Source organism: Mobula hypostoma, chromosome 4 (genome assembly GCF_963921235.1).
Source record: "Mobula hypostoma chromosome 4, sMobHyp1.1, whole genome shotgun sequence".
NCBI classification, from domain to species: Eukaryota; Metazoa; Chordata; class Chondrichthyes; order Myliobatiformes; family Myliobatidae; genus Mobula; species Mobula hypostoma.
In genome coordinates, this window is record NC_086100.1 from 144,459,823 (window position 1) to 144,480,767 (window position 20,945).

At 41.6% G+C, this 20,945-nt stretch overlaps 1 long non-coding RNA gene across 1 annotated transcript in view; it reads right to left on the reverse strand.

The window, feature by feature from the left end:
• Positions 1-1,519: 1,519 nt before the first annotated feature.
• The window catches only part of LOC134344943 (uncharacterized), an 85,745-nt gene continuing 66,319 nt past the window's right edge, over positions 1,520-20,945 (reverse strand). Inside the window, exon 4 of the long non-coding RNA XR_010017570.1 lies at positions 1,520-2,243. This is a non-coding gene — a long non-coding RNA (uncharacterized LOC134344943). The remainder of the gene's footprint in view (positions 2,244-20,945) is intronic.

Below are 20,945 nucleotides of genomic sequence, written 5' to 3' on the forward strand. Positions count from 1 at the left end.
TTAGAATACATTACTGCTTTTTAGATTGGAGAAAATGACCAAATTACTGCATTACAACGGTCCATAGGTTGAAAGTAGCATGTTGTCTGAAACTGCAACTTATCCCGCCAGAATCAACATTTCACTGCAGATGGGGATGTCATAAAATTTCTGACCATTCATGGCTGGTAATAGCTTCATTGCTATTCATGGCTATGATAAACTTATAAAGCAGTCTATTAGGAGAGCAAAAAATGTGACTGTTTCCCAGTTATACTATGTTATCCTTGGTCCAATGCAAAACTTTCAGAAAATGTTGAGAAGGTTTGACCTGAAAGTAGAGTAATGGAGACAATTTAACAGTGAATGATAATGTTAATAATAGACCACAAAATAACAAGCCATGAGGAGCCACAAAACAAGACAAACAGAAAATAAACACAACATGCAACAAGGTACACTTAAGGCAGGGAAAGTGAAAGCTAAGAGCAACTGACTGAGGCTGGCATATTGAATGAGTGAACAAGGACTGTGGATGAGCACTGGGTTTAAATAGGCTGCAGGTGATGCGCCTGTAATGAGCAACAGGTGAATTCCATTAACTGGGTGAAGACTGAGAATTGTCTGCATATGCAGGCTGGGAGGTGTCAGCAGGAGCAGCCTGACAAAATCAGTGACATTGTTCATACAGATGAAGGAGAAGAACTCTATGTGTACAAATATTAGGTAATTTGTAATTACTGTATTAGTTAGATTTAGCTGCAATTCACAGTAGCAAAGCGATTTGTGTAATTCTTTTACAGTGCCAGCAACCTGGGTCCAACTTCCACTGCCGTCAATGAGGAGTTTTTATGTTCTCTCCGTGATGGTGTGGGTTTTCTGTGGGTGCTCCAGTTTCCTCCGACATTCTACTGATGTATGGGTTAGTAGGTTAATTGGTCACAAGGGTGTAATTGGGCAGCGCAGGCTCATTGACCAGAAGGAATTATTACTATGCTGTAACTTTAAATTTTAAAACATTTCAAAAACATTATAATTTTAATGTTCCCAATATGTTCCCAGATGTTTTAACTGTTTTAGATTTTATTTTGATAAAATAGTTAGCATTTTAAGGTAATAATTTTATTGTTTTTTTATGTTTTGTATATTATTAATGTTTCCAGATATCAGAGAGTTTCAGAAATATCCATTACTTTCAACAGGCTTGACAGCATGTTAAATAGGTGCAGAAGGGTGCTGTGGGTCTTTGTTTTCACCTGTTTTATATTCTGCCTTCTTCTTCTACATTAACATTGTGGCATGCAATGTCCTGCAGCTCTGCAGGTTATCACCATGAAAGGCGGACGAGAATGTATCGTCAACTTGACATTGAGGAGCTGCACCGGTTTAATTTAGACTCCAGCAGCAAGCCTGGGTTGTTTTCAACTGGCAAAACATCCTGGCCCATTAATCAGATATCAAGATCTAAGATTTGCTAGCTATTTCACACTAATGCAGCCATAATTTTTTATTGAAGACTTTATTGTATTGCATTTGTCATCTCATTATCTAGCATGCATCAATAGTATGTGAAAATATCTTGCTCATAGTTTCCTCATACACTAAAAAGATCAACAGCAATACAAAAAGAACAGTGTGTTACACCACCCACACAGAACAATATATAAGTTCCCACTGCTGACTTAAATAGTAATTTCATTTGTAAATGAAACTAATGTTGCTGTACAGTGATGATCCAACTGTTATAAAATAATCACCAGCAATGAAGTCTATACTTAGAAAATCAATGTTTTCCTCATTGGTGTGTCTGGCTTCAAGCAACAGCCAGCAGAGCATTTGGATGATAATCAGGAAAGATGGTTTCCTTCATACTGATATTTGAACTGGGTCTAGATACAGCAGTGCATGAAGTCATTTAACATACTGTACTTGATCCTGCCATTGATCACATCATTACAATAAAGCCTTTAAGATATCAATTTCACAATTAATTCCAGAATATTTTAATTTGCCCAAAAAGTCATTATTGTGGTTAAATTCAAAGAAATACAGCAAAATGAGTATACACAATGTTTAAGAAGGTACATCAGAGTGAACAGTTAATGTTTATTTCAATAAGGTGTTTGTGCCCTGACACAGTCCTGAATAATGAATTCCCGGGCCTGGTCAATCTGTGGAGCTTTGTCCAGTTCAGTAAAGTCAATTCACTTTTAACCTAGTGTTTATTGCTGATATTCCTTTCTTGTGGTTTAAGAGTCTGTGTTCTAAAAGGCAAACAAAGGATTGTTAGTGAACAATATAAAATAAACAGGAGTTCCATCAAAGAATTTCATGGTTACAACTATTCTCAGGATAACAGAGTCTGATTGTCAAGTTCTTAGGGAAAATAAACAATGATTGTCTTCTGTATTGCTTACTATCTTCGTTGAAATACTGCTTATTTCCCATGAATTGAGTAAAAGGGATGAAAAATTTGGGAACATATGACTGTGTGGTTGCCTCTTAACATCTCCCTTATGGTATCAAAAGGACGAGAAGTCTGATTTTTAATGGCATTTTAAAGTTAACATGTTTACGGATCTTTTGCAAAATAGAATGGCAACTCACAAACCTCACCAAACTCACCAACCTCACCAAACTCACCATTTCATGAGCCAAATAATGCAAATGTAAACTTGAAATAAAGCACAAAATATCATGCAAGTCACACGGGTCAGAAAAAATATATGCAGAGATATGCAGATCTATTATTTTTTAACAGATCTTAGAACAAATATCTTGAGTGGCAGGGTGGAGATATGCCTGTACCAAAGCAGGCCCTTCCCTCCACTAACCCGCAGATCACCCTTGAGCAAAGTGCAGTCCCTGCTCAGACCCCTGATCAGGGTCACTTGAAGCCAGGTGAGCAGGTGGTGGATGGTCATGAGCAGTTGGAACATATCACAAGTCCTGGTTATGCAACCACTGACACCAGGCAGGCAATTTCTGAAAAGTATTGATAATGGCTGGGGTCATCTGTATTGCGAAGCACTGCACCAAAGAAAGCAATGGCAAACCCCTTCTGTAGAAAAAATTGTCAAGAATGATTATAGTCATGGTCATCATGATCACTCACATCATACGACATGGCATATAATGATGAGGATGAGAAAAAGGAAATAGAAACATAGAAACATAGAAAATAGGTGCAGGAGTAGGCCATTCGGCTCTTCGAGCCTGCACCGCCATTTATTATGATCATGGCTGATCATCCAACTCAGAACCCCGCCCCAGCCTTCCCTCTATACCCCCTGACCCCCGTAGCCACAAGGGCCATATCTAACTCCCTCTTAAATATAGCCAATGAACTGGCCTCAACAGTTTCCTGTGGCAGAGAATTCCACAGATTCACCACTCTCTGTGTGAAGAAGTTTTTCCTAATCTCGGTCCTAAAAGGCTTCCCCTCTATCCTCAAACTGTGACCCCTCGTTCTTGACCTCCCCAACATCGGGAACAATCTTCCTGCATCTAGCCTGTCCAATCCCTTTAGGATCTTATACGTTTCAATCAGATCCCCCCTCAATCTTCTAAATTCCAACGAGTACAAGCCCAATTCATCCAGTCTTTCTTCATATGAAAGTCCTGCCATCCCAGGAATCAATCTGGTGAACCTTCTTTGTACTCCCTCTATGGCAAAGATGTCTTTCCTCAGATTAGGGGACCAAAACTGCACACAATACTCCAGGTGTGGTCTCAACAAGGCCTTGTACAACTGCAGTAGTACCTCCCTGCTCCTGTACTCGAATCCTCTCTCTATAAATGCCAGCATACCATTCGCCTTTTTCACCGCCTGCTGTACCTGCATGCCCACTTTCAATGACTGGTGTATAATGACACCCAGGTCTCGTTGCACCTCCCCTTTTCCTAATCGGCCACCATTCTGATAATAATCTGTTTTCCTATTTTTGCCACCAAAGTGGATAACTTCACATTTATCCACATTAAATTGCATTTGCCATGAATTTGCCCACTCACCCAACCTATCCAAGTCACCCTGCATCTTCTTAGCATCCTCCTCACTGCTAACACTGCCACCCAGCTTTGTGTCATCCGCAAACTTGGAGATGCTGCATTTAATTCCCTCATCCAAGTCATTAATATATATTGTAAACAACTGGGGTCCCAGCACTGAGCCTTGCGGTACCCCACTAGTCACCGCCTGCCATTCTGAAAAGGTCCCGTTTATTCCCACTCTTTGCTTCCTGTCTGCTAACCAATTCTCCACCCACACCAATACCTTACCCCCAATACCGTGTGCTTTAAGTTTGCACACTAATCTCCTGTGTGGGACCTTGTCAAAAGCCTTTTGAAAATCCAAATATACCACATCCACTGGTTCTCCCCTATCCACTCTACTAGTTACATCCTCAAAAAATTCTATGAGATTCGTCAGACATGATTTTCCTTTCACAAATCCATGCTGACTTTGTCCGATCACTTCACTGCTTTCCAAATGTGCTGTTATCACATCCTTGATAACTGACTCCAGCAGTTTCCCCACCACCGACGTTAGGCTAACCGGTCTATAATTCCCCGGTTTCTCTCTCCCTCCTTTTTTAAAAAGTGGGGTTACATTAGCCACCCTCCAATCCTCAGGAACTAGTCCAGAATCTAACAAGTTTTGAAAAATTATCACTAATGCATCCACTATTTCTTGGGCTACTTCTTTAAGCACTCTAGGATGCAGACCATTTGGCCCTGGGGATTTATCTGCCTTTAATCCCTTCAATTTACCTAACACCACTTCCCTACTAACATGTATTTCGCTCAGTTCCTCCATCTCACTGGACCCTCTGTCCCTTACTATTTCTGCAAGATTATTTATGTCCTCCTTAGTGAAGACAGAACCAAAGTAATTATTCAATTGGTCTGCCATGTCCTTGCTCCCCATAATCAATTCACCTGTTTCTGTCTGCAGGGGACCTACATTTGTCTTTACCAGTCTTTTCCTTTTTACATATCTATAAAGGCTTTTACAGCTTTTACAGAAATAAAACAAAACGTGTAGAGAAATTGGATGAAAGACAGAGACAGAGAAAATAAACTGAGAGGAATATGATTAAATGGAAACCAGGAGGAGACTAAATGAAGATACAAGTGATTGCAGATGCTGGAATCAGGAGCAAAAAAAAAGGCACTGAAGGATCTCAACTAGTCAGAGACTATGGTAGAAATAGACAGTTGATATTTTAGATCAAGGAATATTGTAGGTCTGAACTGAAAGATAGAGAGAAGGTAGCCAGTATAAACAGGTGAATGGAAGGGTAGAGCAAGAGTTAGCAGATGATAGATGGATCCAGGTGACATGAAGTGATAGGCAGTTGGAGGAAGGAAGAGTGAAAACAGCAAAAGAGCCAGGAAGTTGATTGGTGGAGGGCTGCAGATGATGGAGGAAATCTTGCGAAATGCACATGTTGGAATCATGAGCAGAATATACAAACTGCTGGCAGAACTCGGCAGGTCATGCAGCAGCTATGGCAGGAAGGAAGCTAATGTTTTGGACCTCAGAGCAGTGACTGTTTATCTCCTTCTGTAAATGCTACCTGACCTGCTGTGTTCCTCATGCATTTCGTGTGTGTTGCTGCAGATTATAGAATCTGGTGGGAGAGGAAGGTCAAGGATGGAATCAAGTAAGAAATGTGGGGAGGGCAGATTGGAAATTTTATGGGAGAGGACTCAGTGGGAGGAGTGTGTGGGTCATTGATGGGAAGACGGAGTAGGCGGGAGAGGGGAAAGAAACAAGGGGATGGGGGGGATGGCGAGTTTGTGTTTAGAAAAGGTGCAAACAAATAAGGCAAACAAAATGTGATATTACCAAATGGTCAAAAAGAAGATATTTTGAAATCTTCACTGGCCACAGGTAAGGTGCCATATGATTGTAGGAACAGTGGTGCGCTTATCCAAATGGGCTTTGGTGATGAGTCAAGACCTTAAAGCTATAACAGATGATGTGTAGGGGAATTCATACTGGTGTCTGTACAATTTGTTCTATACATTAATAATTTGGATATAACTGTTGACTGTTTAGAGGTTAACCGAGGAAGAACTTGTTCACTCAGAAGATTATTGAAATTTGGATTGCATATCCTAGTGAGTGGTGGAGTGGTGTGATCACCAGAGTTGAGTATGGTGTTCTCTTAAGTGGTTATTCCCTTAATGGAGAATACCTGTGCATGACTTTGTTTAATGTGGAATGGCTACTGTGTAGCCAGCTTTGACAGATCAGGGTCAGGGTTCAGTGGCATGCAATGCAAGAGGACTGCTGCAGCTTTCCTCTGCCTTCACTTCCGCTGTGATGTGTCATTATCTTCTGCCAGCTCCATCACTGAGACCTTGCTTGAATCGCTCTTTTTTTGGAACCTCCTATCGCCAAAAGTGATCCTACCAGGAGCTTAGCTCCAGGCAGCATCACTCTCGAGATCTCAGGACCTCTGAAGCCTCTCCACCGCAAAAAGGTGATGATCCTGGTAGAGACAAATAGTGTCATAAAAATGTAAGGGAAATCTAGAAATGCACTTAATGTGCCACAATATAAAGAGTACAGGCCAAATATTAGTAAATTATTTGTTATAGATAAGTACATGATGGTTGCATGGACATAATGAGCCAATTTCTTTGCTGTACAATTATATGATTCCAGGATTTAAAAAAATCCGATCACTGGAAATGTGGGATACAGGGATGTGGGATAATGGCTGATTATCTCAAATTGTTTAATTCAGTGTTGAACCCTGAGACAATAAAATCCCAAACTTGTGCTATGTTGACCTTCCTTCTAATCAGGCAAAGAAAACGAAATCGCAGTGCGAGAGAGGTAGAGATTTAAAGTAATGGGCAACTGGAAGCTTGAGTTTATTCATGTAGACTGGACGTAAGTTAGCTTTAAAACATTTTATCCAATATAGAAAAGACCGGAACATGAGCACTAAATGTAGTGAACTTAATTGGAACAGATACAAGTGAGTCACTACTTTACCTAGAAGTTGTACATACTGATGTATGACAGAAAGGGGAAGATAAAATACCTAGTGTCAGATCTCCTCCAGGGAAGGTAAAATATCTAGTGTCAGACCTCCTGTTACACTGGAAGGCACCATGAGAAGAGTGCTCTGTATTAACAGAGACAATGGAGTGGACTAGAGCATCATGGAGTGAACAATCTCTTTGGAATGCTGAGAGGAGAGGAGAGGAGAGAAGAGAAGTGGAAAAGTTGTGTCAGATGATACTTGAGCTGTTGGCAGTTACACAATATGTTTAAATTAATGTAAGAAATAGTACGACAGACCCAATGTTATGTTGAACTATATCTGTTGGTGGGTGGCTTTCACCTCCATGGTTACTTCTCTGACCAAATATCATTGTGGTTAAACACTGAGAGTCAACCACATTGATGGGTTTGGAATTGCCATTAAGCCAAATTGGATAAAGTTAGTAGAATTTCTTCAGATGGGTTTCTACAAAAAGACCACTGACTTTAAGATATACCATATTGAGACTTTTTTTTGGTGAAGATCAAGATATTTTCTTTATCTATCTGAATTTAAATTCCCCAGCTGGAAAGTAGGGATTCAAACTCAAGCCTTAGATCATGCTTTGAAACTTTAACTGCAAGTCCACTCACTTAACCATCACACAGTGGTACAGAACTGGGATAAGCAAAGCATTGATAAACTCAGAGGAATCACACTTTGCACATTTACCGCTACCAGAGTGTCAGCATATTACCTAGCTGGACTTTCAAAAATACGACCGTGACATTGCAAATACAATGGGAAAGAACTGAGTTGTTTTATCAGAAAACAGATTATACAACTTCCATCATTAACCTCAGTCACTAACAATCCATCACTTGGACTTTACCAATAAATAGGAAGACTATTGGATGCCTAAATGTTAATGTGCATTACATAGTTAGTCCTTTATGTAAGCTGGTAAAATTCTTTCTTGCTCTTGCATAGATAAACAGAATTATGAACCTACTCAATGTGTTCCCACTAGTCAAAGAGCAAATGAGAGGATGAGATTTATTCTAATATTTGGAGTATTTGCAGAACTTCCGTTGCCATGCTACAGGAAAGATACGATTAAACTAGAGCGTGTGAAGAAAAGATTAACATTAATATTGCCAAAACTGGAGGATTTCAACTATAAGGAAAGACTAGATAGGGCGGGACTGTTTCCATAGACCACAGGACACTGAAGGGTCAACCTATAGCAGTTTATAAAATTATGAATGGTTCAGAAAGGGCAGTTAGTCACAGTTCACAAGGTAAAACCAGAGGGCATAAGTTTAAAATGAGAAGGAATAGATTTAAATAGGATCTGAGTGACATCTTTTTCACACAGATATATGGTGGATATATGGAATGAGCTGCCAAATGAAGTGGTAGAGATAAGTACAATTACAACATTTAAAAGATACATGAAAAAATACAGAGATTGGAAAGATTAAGGGATATGAGCCAAACACAGGTAAATGGGACTTGGCATTTTGGTAGTCAAAGGCAAATTCAATTCAAGTTTAATTGTCATTTACCCATATGTGAATACTCATGTATATAGCAAAACGAGACAGTGTTATTACAGGGTCAAGGTGCAAAGACACATTACCAACAGTCACGCACAAGATCACAATCATGTAATAAGAGTCCGGAGGCCCACCTCACCCCACTCCCCACCACCAATCACCCTTCCCTGCCAGAGATGCTGTGGCGTGTTACTCACACGTCAACATGCCCATATACAATATCAATAAAATTACAACGAAGCAGAATATACATGTATATATACAGTCCAGACCCTCCCCGCCTACCGATATCATCTGTTGACTGGCCCCAGTCACCTGCTAGGTGACACCATGGCTTTCGCTGGTCCTCCCCTTGACCCTTGACTATCGCTAGGCAAATCTGTGTCTTTGTAGACCAGTCCTCATATATACAAGCACATAGGTGTAGAATATTAGTAAAAATGCAACCAGACAAATGTATATGTATATAGTCCAGACCCCTCAGTCCATTTTAAATCTTGTTGGACCAAAGGTTCTGGAGCTCTATGATACTATCTGCAAACAAATGTCCCTCCCAATCAACATCAACTGCACCGCAATGCCTTTGAAAAATAAAAATTCATAATGAAGTCCTGGAAAATGTGAACCACTCTTATTTCTCGAAGTGTAACAAAGACAGGCATCAAAGATGAAATTCACATAATGTGTGTGCAACAGCTTTTTAAAAAATGAAGAGAAAGATGTTTGAGGATCTATATGTGTGGTAATGTAGTAGGTAGTGCTTGTCACTCTCATTTTTATTTTCCACAACCGGCTAGCAGGAGAGCTGAATGTGTAAGTCTCTCCCTTCCAGTACATTGCCTCTCCAACAGCAAACTGCATGCAGTGTCTCCTCACTGGTGACACATGGAAACTGAAATCCTTTTGAAACAGGCTGAAGAGGATGGGGAAGAGGTCTGGCCCCTGCACACATAGCGCGTAGGCCCACCGTGTGTATGGACACGCCCTGGTGCTCTTGAACCAGATCCCCACCTATGGGTAAATAGCTCCACTGTCTGGTGGGCAGCCTCGGGAGGGAGGAAAGCTACGGGAACAAACTCAGACAGCAAATCGGGAGTGGAGCCCCTTAACTGGCTGGACATCATTGAACATCCTTCGACAGAACATGCGGTCAAGCTGGTGCTAACAAATTACTTCATAAGCTTTCCTTTGGACTACACTGGTGAGTCCGAGAGGTGGATCATGACAACTGTGCATCTTTGGATCTCCATACATTCCACTTGTGCTTGTGATGATCATCATCATCACCCATTGTCCTTCAAGACAGGTGGATGACAACCATCAAAAGCACTCAAATTGCAAGGTACAGAAGATTGTGGACCAATTGCTGATAAATAGAGAACAATAGATACGTATTTGATGGTTGCCATTGAAATAATGGGCCATTAAACCAGTTTCTGCGCTGAATGACTCAACGATCCAGATTTCATATTTGTCATAAAACTTCTTAAGGCTATTGTACCATAAGATACTGGAGCAGAATTAGGCCATTCCGTCTACCGTCTGCTCTGCCTTTTGATCGCGGCTGATGCATTTTCCACTCAACCCCATTCTCCTGCAATGCTTTAAGTATGCTCAACAGCCACCTATGGTAATAGATTCCACAGCTACACTACCCTCTGGCTAAAGAAATTCTTCTTTATCTCCATTCTAAATTCTGTGGTTGTACCCTCTGGCCCTATACTCCCCCACTCTCTGCATCCACTCTATCTAGGTATTTCAACGTTCCATAGGTGTCAATGAGATCTCACAGCATTATCATAAATTTTAGCAAAATCATCAAGGCAGCAAAACGACAATACAGGGACAAGATCCAGACACGGCACTCCACCAATAACACACACAGCTTAGGGCAAGTTCTGCACATGATCGCAGACTTCAAAGCTAAATGCATTGCCTCTCTCCCAGATGAGCTAAATCTGTTTTTACTCTCAGTTTGATGTTGCCAACACTGAGCCCCTGAGGAGAGCTGTCAAAGCGAGCTGCACCTTGGTCATCCCTGAGGTAGAAGTACACAGGTGTTTCCAACGAGTGGGCAGTCGTAAGGCTGTCGGACTGGATGGCATCCCAGCGTGGGTACTCAGAGTGTGTGCGGCACAATTGGCAGGTGTGTTTACAGACATTTTTAATCTCTCCCTCTCCCAGTATAGAGTGCCCTCCTGCTTCAGAACATCCACCAATGTTCCTGTACCTAAAAAGACCAAGGTAACATGGTCCCAATGGAGTACCTGCTAAGGCTCTGAAAACCTGTGCCAACCAACTAGAGTATTCAAGGACATTTTCAACCTCTCACTACTAAGGGCAGAAGTTCCCACTTGCTTCAAAAAGGCAACAATTATACCACTGCCTAAGAAGAATAATGTGGGCTGCCTTAATGACTATCACCCAGTCGCACTCACATCGACAGTGATGAAATGCTTTGAGAGGTTGGTCATGAATAGACTGAACTCCTTCCTCATCAAGGACCTGGATCCATTACAATTTGCCTATTGCCACAATACGTCAACAGCAGATGCAATCTCAATGGCTCTCCACATGGCTTTAGACCACTTGGGCAACACAAACACCTACGTAGGATGCTGTTTATGGACTATAGCTCAGCATCTAATACTATCATTCCCATATTCCTGATTGAGAAGTTGCAAAACCTGGGCCTCTGTACCTCCCTCTGCAATTAGATCCTTGACTTCCGAAAAGGAAGACCACAGTCTGTGCGGATTGATGATAACATATCCTTTTCGCTGACCATCAACACTGGTGCACCTCAGGGGTGTGTGCTTAGTCCACTGCTCTACTCTCTAAATACACATGACTATGTGGCTAGACATAGCTCAAATACCATCTATAAATTTGCTGAGGATACAACCATTGTTGGTAAATCTCAGGTGGTGACGAGAGGGCATACAGGAGTGTCATATGCTAACTAGTAGAATAGTGCCGCAGCAACAAACTGGCACTCACTATCAGTAAGAGGAAAGACCTGATTGTGGACTTCAGGAGGGGAAAGACAAAAGAGCACATACCAATCCTCATGGAGAGATCAGAAATGGAGAGAGTGAGCAGCTTCAAGTTCCTGGGTGTCAAGACCTCAAAGGATCTAACCCTGGTCCCAACATATTGATGTAGTTATAAAGAAGGCAAGACAGTGGCTATACTTTATTCGAAGTTTGAAGAGACTTGCAATGTCAACAAAAACTTCTATAGTTGTTCTGTGGAAAGCATTCTGACAGGCCGCATCACTGTCTGGTATGGAGGGGCTACTGCACAGGACCGAAAGAAGCTGCAGAAGGTTGTAAATCTAGTCAGCTCCATCTTGGGCACTAGCTTACAAATTACCCAGACGTCTTTTGGGAGTGGTGTCTCGGAAAGGCAGCATTCATTATTAAGGACCTCCAGCACCCAGGGCATGCCCTTTTCTCACTGTTACCATCAGGTAGGAGGTACAGAAGACTGAAGGCACACACTCAGTGATTCAGGAGCAGCTTCTTCCCCTCTGCCATCCGATTCTTAAATGGACATTGAAGCTTCGGGCATTACCTCACTTTTTTTTTAATTTACAGTATTTCTGTTTTTGCATGTTTTTAAAAATCTATTCAATATACGTCATTGATTTATTTGTTAATTTATTATTGTGTGTTATTTTATTTATTATCATTATTTTTTTCTCTCTGCTAGATTATGTATTATATTGAAGTGTCACTGCTAAGTTAACAAATTTCATGTCACATGCCAGTGATAATAAACCTGATTCTGTCTAAACGACTGCCGTCCTATTGCACTCACCTCAATAATATGTAAATTCTTTGAGAAGCTGGTCAAGGACCATATCCACAGCACACTGCAACCCACACTGGACCCCTACAATTCGCCTACTGACACAGCCCATCGACAGATGATGCAATAGCCCAATCTATACACACTGTCCTTACACATCTGGAGAAGAAGGATGCTTATGTGAGAATGCTGTTCTTGGACTACAGTTCAGCATTCAACAACATAATTCCCTCCAGGCTCGACAAGAAGCTCAGAGACCTTGGCCTTCACCCTGCCTTGTGTAGCTGGATTCAGCACTTCCTGTCAGATCATCGTCAAGTGGTAAGTGTGGGCTCCCTCACCTCTGCCCCTCTGATCCTCAATACAGGTGCCCCCTCCTTCACTCTCTGTATACCAATGACTGTGTCGCTACCCATAGCTCTAATTTACTAATTAAATTTGCTGACAATATTACATTGATTGGCCTAATCTCAAATAACAAGAAGGCAGTCAACAGAGAGGAAGTCATCACCATGACGCGGTGGTGTCAAGAAAAGAACCTCTCCCTCAATGTTGCAAAAACAAAGGAGCTGGTTGTGGACTACAGGAGGTATGGAGATAGGCTAGCCCTATTAACATCAATGGATCTAGGGTTAAGAGGGTGAATAGCTTTAAGTTCCTTGGCATACACATAACTAAGGATCTCACGTGGTCTGTACATACTGGTTGTGTGGTGAAAAAAGCACAACAGTGCCTCTTTTACTTCAGACAGTTGAAGAAGTTTGGCATGAGTCCCCAAATCCTAAGGACTTTCTATAGGGGCACAATTGAGAGCATCACTGCCTGGTATGGGAGCTGTACCTCAATCACAGGACTCTGAAGAGAGTGGTGCGGACAGCCCAGCGCATCTGTAGATGTGAACTTCCCACTATTCAAGACATTTACAAAGACAGGTTTGTAAAAAGGGCCCGAAGGATCCTTGGGGACCCGAGTCGCCCCAACCACAAACTGTTCCAGCTGCTACCATCTGATAAATGATACTGTAGCATAAAAACCAGGACCAACAGGCTCCAGGACAGCTTCTTTTACCAGGCCATTAGACTGATTAATTCACGCTGATACAATTGTATTTCGATACTATGATCACTATAATAAAATAGTATGTACAACAGGACAAAGTACTATAAATTCCACATTGCATCTTTAGACAGAGATGTAACATAAAGATTTTTACTCATGTATATGAGTGATATAAGTAATAAAGCCAATTCAATTCAATTCAGTACAGGCCCAGATGTATCAAATACTCCTCATATGATAAGCATTCCCCCTCTTTGTATCTTGCCAATCAGCCAATGTTCCATCAATGCTAGTATCGTTCCTGTAATACCATGGGCTCTTATTTTACTAAGCAGACTCATCTGTGTACCTTGCAAACGTCCTTTTGAAAATCCAAGTACACAACATCCACCGATTCTCCTTTGTCTATCCTACTTGTTATTTCCTCAAAGAATTCCAACAGATTTGTCAGGCAAGATTTTCCCTTTAGGAAAACCTCATCTTTATCAATCAACCCCAACATTTTCCCAACCACTGAGGTCAGTCTAACTGGCCTATAATCTCCTTTTTCTGCTTCCCTCCCTTCATGAAGAATGGAGTGACATTTGCAATTTTTCAGTCCTCTGGTATCATGACAGAATCTAGTGATTCTTGAAAGATCATTACTAATGCCTCCACAATCTCTTCAGCTACGTCTTTCAGAAAACTCGGGTGTAGTCCATCTGGTCCAGGTGACTTATTATCTTCAGACCTTTCAGCTTTCAAGCATCTTCTCCCGAGTAATAGCAACTGTACTCACTTCTGCCCCCTGACATTCTCCAACATCCGGCATACTGCTTGTGTCTGCCATAGTGAAGAACGATGCAAAATATTTATTCAGTTCATCCACCATTTCCTTGTCCTCCAGTACTTCCTCTCCAGCATCATTTTCCAATCGTCTGATATCTACTCTTTTGTTTACCCTATATATATATATCTGAAAAAAAATTGGTATCTTCTTTGATATTATTGGCTAACTTACCTTTGTATTTCATCTTGTCACTCCTTATGGCTATTTAGTTGCCTTCTGTTGGTTTCTAAAAGCTTCTCAATCCTCTAACCCAGCTATTTTTTGCTTTATTTTATGCCCTCTTCTTTGCTTTGATGCTGGCTTTGACTTCCCTTGTTAGCCATGGATGTGTCATCCTGCCTTTAGAATATAGAAACATGGAAACATAGAAAACCTACAGCACAATACAGGCCCTTCGGCCCACAAAGTTGTGCCAAACGTGACCCTACCTTAGAAATTACTAGGCTTACCTGTAGCCCTCTATTTTTCTAAGCTCTATGTTCCTAAACGAAAGACTCTTAAGAGACCCTATCATATCTGCCTCCACCACAGTTGTCGGCAGCCCATTCCACGCACTCAGCACTCTCTGAGTAAAAAACTTACCCCTGACATCTCCTCTGTACCTACTCCCCAGCATCTTGAACCTGTGTCCTCTTGTGGCAGCCATTTCAGCCCTGGGAAAAAAGCTTCTAACCATCCACACGATCAATGCCTCTCACCATCTTATACATACCTATCACGTCACCTCTCATTCTCTGTCACTCCAAGGAGAAAAGGCCGAGTTCACTCAACCTATTCTCATAAGGCATGCTCCCCAATTCAGGCAACATCCTTGTAAATCTCCTCTGCACCCTTTCTATGGATTCCACATCCTTCCTGTAGTGAGTCGACCAGAACTGAGCACAATACTCGAAGTGGTGTCTAACCAGGGTCCTATATAGCTGCAACATTACCTCTCGGCTCCTAAATTCAATTCCACGATTGATGAAGGCCAATACACCGTACGCCTTCTTAACCACAGAGTCAACCTGCACAGCTGCTTTGAGCGTCCTATGGACTCGGACCCCAAGATGCCTCTGATCCTCCGCCCTGCCAAGAGTCTTATCATTAATACTTCTTCTTCCTCGGAATATATTTGTCCTGCACCTTCTGAATTGCTCCCTGAAGCTCCAGCTATTGCTGCGCTGCCACCATCCCTGCTAATGACCCTTTCCAATGAACTTTGGCCATTCCCCTGTAATTCACTTCACTCCACTGTAATACTGATGCATCTGACTTCAGCTTCTCTGTCTCAAATTGCAGGGTGAATTCTATCATATTATGATCACTACCTCCTAAGGGCTGGCTAATCAAATCCTGTTCATTACACAACACGTCATCCAGAATTGCTGATCCCCCAGTGGGCTTAACCACAGCTGCTCTAAAAAGCCACCTTGTAGGCATTCTACAAATTCTCTGTCTTGAGTTCCAAAATCAGCACCAATTCATGATATGCTATGTGACACGTCTACTTCTGAATCTGCATCAATCTATAGGAGACATCTCAAGAAAGATACTAAAGCACTACCTCTATAAAACATTCCAAAGTTACTGCAAAGGATAGTTTCTGTATCCCTTCCCAGTTCAATGTGCCCAGCAATGAAGTCCCAGTTCAGGAGGAGGAGAAGATGGCGGCGTGACGCAGCACACACGGCATCTCTGGGGAATGATATCTGTTGTCTGTCAAGTAGGGGACCGTGCGCAATCCTGATTTGATGTAGAAAGACGTGACGGTATGGAGCAACACTTGGAGAAGCTTCTGAAATGCCCGCTTCGCTGCCACTGCTACTGTGTGGTAACTGGAATCTCCAGAGCAGAAGGTCCCGAACCCTCGGCTTTGCTTGTTTTGACAGCCGGGGCTAGGTCGAAGGCGCTCAGCAGTGGATGGCGCTCGGGAGGCTGCATTGGAGGAGCTGGTCAGGAGGCTTGAAGATCTCGGATGGATGGACTCGGTGTCGGCTGTGCTCAGCTACTTCTAAGGCATCGGCAGTTGTCGGTGCCTTGGAGATTTATGGCAGGGAGTTTCTCCCTTTGCCGCCTGCTATCGGGGACTGGGGAGTCGATCAGGACTTGAGACTTTTTTTTACCGTGCCCATGGTCTGTTCTTTATCAAATTATGGTATTGTTTTGCACTGCCGCAACTATGTTATAATTATGTGGTTCCGTCAGTGTTAGTCTTTGGTTTGTCCTGTTTTTTGTGATGTCACTCTGGAGGAACATTGTATCATTTCCTAATGCATGTATGCATTTCTAAATGACAATAAAAGAGGTCTGCGTGTTCTCATAATCTAAAAAAAAAGTCTAAATTGTGTTGGATTGACTATATTGTTCAGATCTTCTACACTGATTTCTAAGCTGCCTTTTAAACGCTGACAAAGGAAGGTGACCGCCAGGCCAACAGAAAAAAATATTCAACGATGTGCTCAGCACTTCCTTGCAAAAATGCAACACCCGACTGACATTTCAAAATCTCTAACACACGACTGCCTAAACCAAAGAAACAATGTCTGGGATGGTATTAAAAGCTATAAGCCATTTTGGGCAACACAAAAACCCAATGTAAATGGTAGATGAAACAAATGAGCTCACAAAATTCAAAGCACTCCACTCACCCCATAAACCACCTCCTATTCCATTGATAGAAATGTCTCTGTGTTTCCTACAATAGACACACCAGTGAGCACGGAAGTCACCAAACAATGTGGAAGCAAGTTATCCTCTATACCGAGAGGTTCCTTAAGTAAGTGGCTCCATTCATTTCGAGAACCTAGTAACAGTATTAGTATGGTGGGTTGGGGACCAAGAATTGGGAAACCAAAACTAGACTCTGGGTCACCACCATATTAGATAAACATCAATCTCTTTAGAAGAAGTTTTGCTGCCTGATTTTTGGAGGCAGTAAGAAATTATGTTGTTGATAGTTTAACTTTGTTTCTAAGAGCCCGGAGAAGCATGAAACAAGAAGGGATATTAAAAAATGAAAAGTACTGTTTAATTAATAGTTGATGCATTTTTACATGTTGCACATCTTCAGAAAATTAAAATCATATTCCATCCAGATCCCTGATCCTATGCTATCCCACACTCCTCAATCACTGAACTAACATATGCCTTTCCTATATATTGGACAAATTCCACCCAGAATATCAGAAGTTTTGAAATTCTACAATCATGAAAGAAGCCATATTATGTGGAAGCAAGTTGATAGCCTGTTGTCACACTGATAAACATTAATATCTCCCCAAGAAGTCTGCGCAACAATTCCAGGCTCCATTGATGGGATAAGCATGAGGGAGATCTCAATGTTAGTGGTCCATGTAACCAAAGTATTTTCTTATTCAAGCACCATTAAAGAGATTTTTAACATTAGTTGCCTACAGCAATACCAAAAGTCTTTTTTTCTGCAAAAGAAAAAGGAGGGAATGTAGAGAATACTCCTCTGAAACTTTATTAATCTACCGGCTGAGATTAGTTCCACTCTATAATTAGTTTTGTACTTTGGAAGAGATTGGTTTTCTTTCATAATAAGAAAAGATATTTACAGTAGACAAGCAAATCACATAAAAGTTGCTGGTGAATGCAGCAGGCCAGGCAGCATCTCTAGGAAGAGGTACAGTTGATGTTTCGGGCTGAGACCCTTCGTCAGGACTAACAGAAAGAAGAGCTAGTAAGAGATTTGAAAGTGGGAGGGGAAGGGGGAGATCCAAAATGATAGGAGAAAACAGGATGGGGAGGGATGGAGCCAAGAGCTGGACAGTTAATTGGCAAAAGGGATATGAGAGGATCATGGGACAGGAGGCCTAAGGAGAAAGAAAAGGAGGAGGGGGAAAGCCCAGAAGATGGGCAAGGGGTATAGTGTGGGGTATACTGGCGAGACCTGACGCAGACTGGGAGATCATTTAACTGAACACCTACACTCTGTCCGCTAGAGAAATCAGGATCTCCCGGTGGCCACGCATCTTAATTCCATATCCCATTCCCATTCTGATATGTCTATCCACGGCCTCCTCTACTGTAAAGATGAAGCCACACTCAGGTTGGAGGAACAACACCTTATATTCCGTCTGGGTAGCCTCCAACCTGATGGCATGAACATTGACTTCTCAAACTTCCGCTAACACCCCACCTCGCCCTCGTACTCCATCTGTTATTCTGTTATTTATTTATATACACACATTTGCTTTCTGTCTCTCCTTTTTCTCCCTCTGTCCTCCTCACTATACCCCTTGCCCATCCTCTGGGCTTTCCCCCCCCCCTCCTCCTTTTCCTTCTCCCTGGGCCTCCTGTCCCATGATCCTCTCATATCCCTTTTGCCAATCAACTGTCCAGCTCTTGGCTGAATCTCTCCCCCTCCTGTCTTCTCCTATCATTTTGGATCTCCCCCTCCCCCTCCCACTTTTCAATCTCTTACTAACTCTTCTTTCAGTTAGTCCTGACAAAGGGTCTCAGCCCGAAACGTGGACTGTACCTCTTCCTAGAGAAGCTGCCTGGCCTGCTGCGTTCACCATCAGCTTTTATGTGTGTTGCTTGAAACTCCAGCATCTGCAGATTTCCTCATGTTTGTGTTTTTAAATTCACAGTAGACATGTTATTATGAGAAATATCACATTGTTTGAAATAAATAGTCTGAATCTAGAAGCAATTTATTGTTTTATAAAATCAAAGTAAAATGCAACTTTGTTTGAAAATAATATTCATCCCTTTATTTAGTTCATGTACCACATTTGTGTGTCATTGACAATGCTGGCTTCATTGCCCAAGCTAACTGTGCTGAGAAGTGTCACTGGTGTTAGTACTCTGAGAGTAAGGATTGGTCAGGAGTTCCAGGTATCAGATTGCGATGATTAAGGAATGATGATATATTTCTTAGAACATATTTCTAAGAAGAACTTGCTTTTGGTGTTTCCTGCCCTTACCCTACTCAGTAGGCAAAGTCAGAGATTTGGTAGATTAGTGTAATCTTGCAAAGTTGCTGCAGTGCATATTGCCTGAAAAAAATACTGTTGACATTAGAAAAATAATTGAAGTATGTCAACTGAATATTGATTTAGTGTAGCAGCTGCACAGAGTTGGATGAGTCATAACAAGACTAAACATACAACTGGTACAATTATTGATCAAAAAGTGTACAATATGCATTCATTTTGGGTAAGGTTAATAGCGATACACAAATACCAGGATTAAAAATAGCATAGTATCTTCTCGACATGTTACCCACGTCACAGGAGGAAGCCATTTGGCACATGAAAATAATACATTCTCATCAAATTTTTCATTGCATAATGATCCCAAATTAGATTGACTGAGTGCAGTATCCTCAGCAGCATCTAGTAAAAGCACTCTAGTAAAAATGATAAGGCATTTTTACGTTAATAATTGGTGTCAGGAGATTGATGTTCAAAGAGATTCCTTTTACCATGGCTAGCCTGTCCACCTGAAAAGATGTAGGTAGGCTGTTGGGGCATAGTTGTGGGGCAAGGATATGTAAATTAAAGAACATCCAGCTCTTCTATTCTGTGCTGTCATGTGTAGATATGTCTTGACCTACAGCAGTCAAGAGCCAGCAAATGTAGTATATAATATGAAAGGGAAAAAAACTAAAGTGATGTGAGGGAAAACTACTGAGTCAAAGAGTTATAGAGCACCCTAGCACAGAAACATGTCCGTCAGTCCACCTAGCCCATGCTGAACGACTATTCTGCTAGTCTCATTGTGCTGCATCTGGATCATAGCCCTCCATACCCCTCCCATCCATGTACATATTCAATTTTCTCTTAAATGTTGCAATCACATCCACATCCACCAATTTTCTGACAGCTTGTTCCACATTCTCACTACACTCTGAGTAAAGAAGATCCCATCAGGTTCTCTTAAATATTTCGCCTTTCACCCTTAACCTACAATCTTTAGTTCTCGTTTCAAGCAACATGAGAGGAAAATGCCTGCTTGCATTTAGCCTATCTCTATACCTTTTTGTATACCTCTATCAACTCTCCCCTCATTCTCCTACACTTCAGGAAATAAAGTCATAAACTATGCAATCTTTCCTTATAACTCAGATCCTCATGTTCCAGCAATATTCATGTATTTTTTTTTCCGTTCACTTTCAATCTTTCGATATCTTTCCTGTAGGTAGGAGACCAGAACTGCACACTCTATTTCAAATTTGGCTTCTCCAACATTTTATACAACAATATCCCATCTCCTGTACTCAATACTTTGATTTAGAAACATAGAAACATAGAAAACTGACAGCAGAATACAAGCCCTTCGGTCCACAATACTGTGCTGAACACGTACTTAATTTAGAAATTACCTAGGGTTATCCATAGCCCTCTATTTTTCTAAGCTCCATGTACCTATCCAGGCGTCTCTTAAAAGACCCTATTGTATCTGCCTCCACCACCATTACTGGCAGCCCATTTCACAAACTCACCACTCTCTAAGTAAAAAAACTTAGCCCTGACATCTCCACTGTACCTACTTCCAAGCACTTTAAAACTGTGCCATCTCATGTGAGCCAATACAGCCCAGGGAAAAAGCCTCTGCCTATCCACATGACCAATGTTCCTCATCATCTTATACATCTCTATCAGGTCACCTCTCATCCTCCATTGCTCCAAGAAGAAAAGGCTGAGTTCTCCCAACCTATTCTCGTGCTCCCCAATCCAGACAACATCT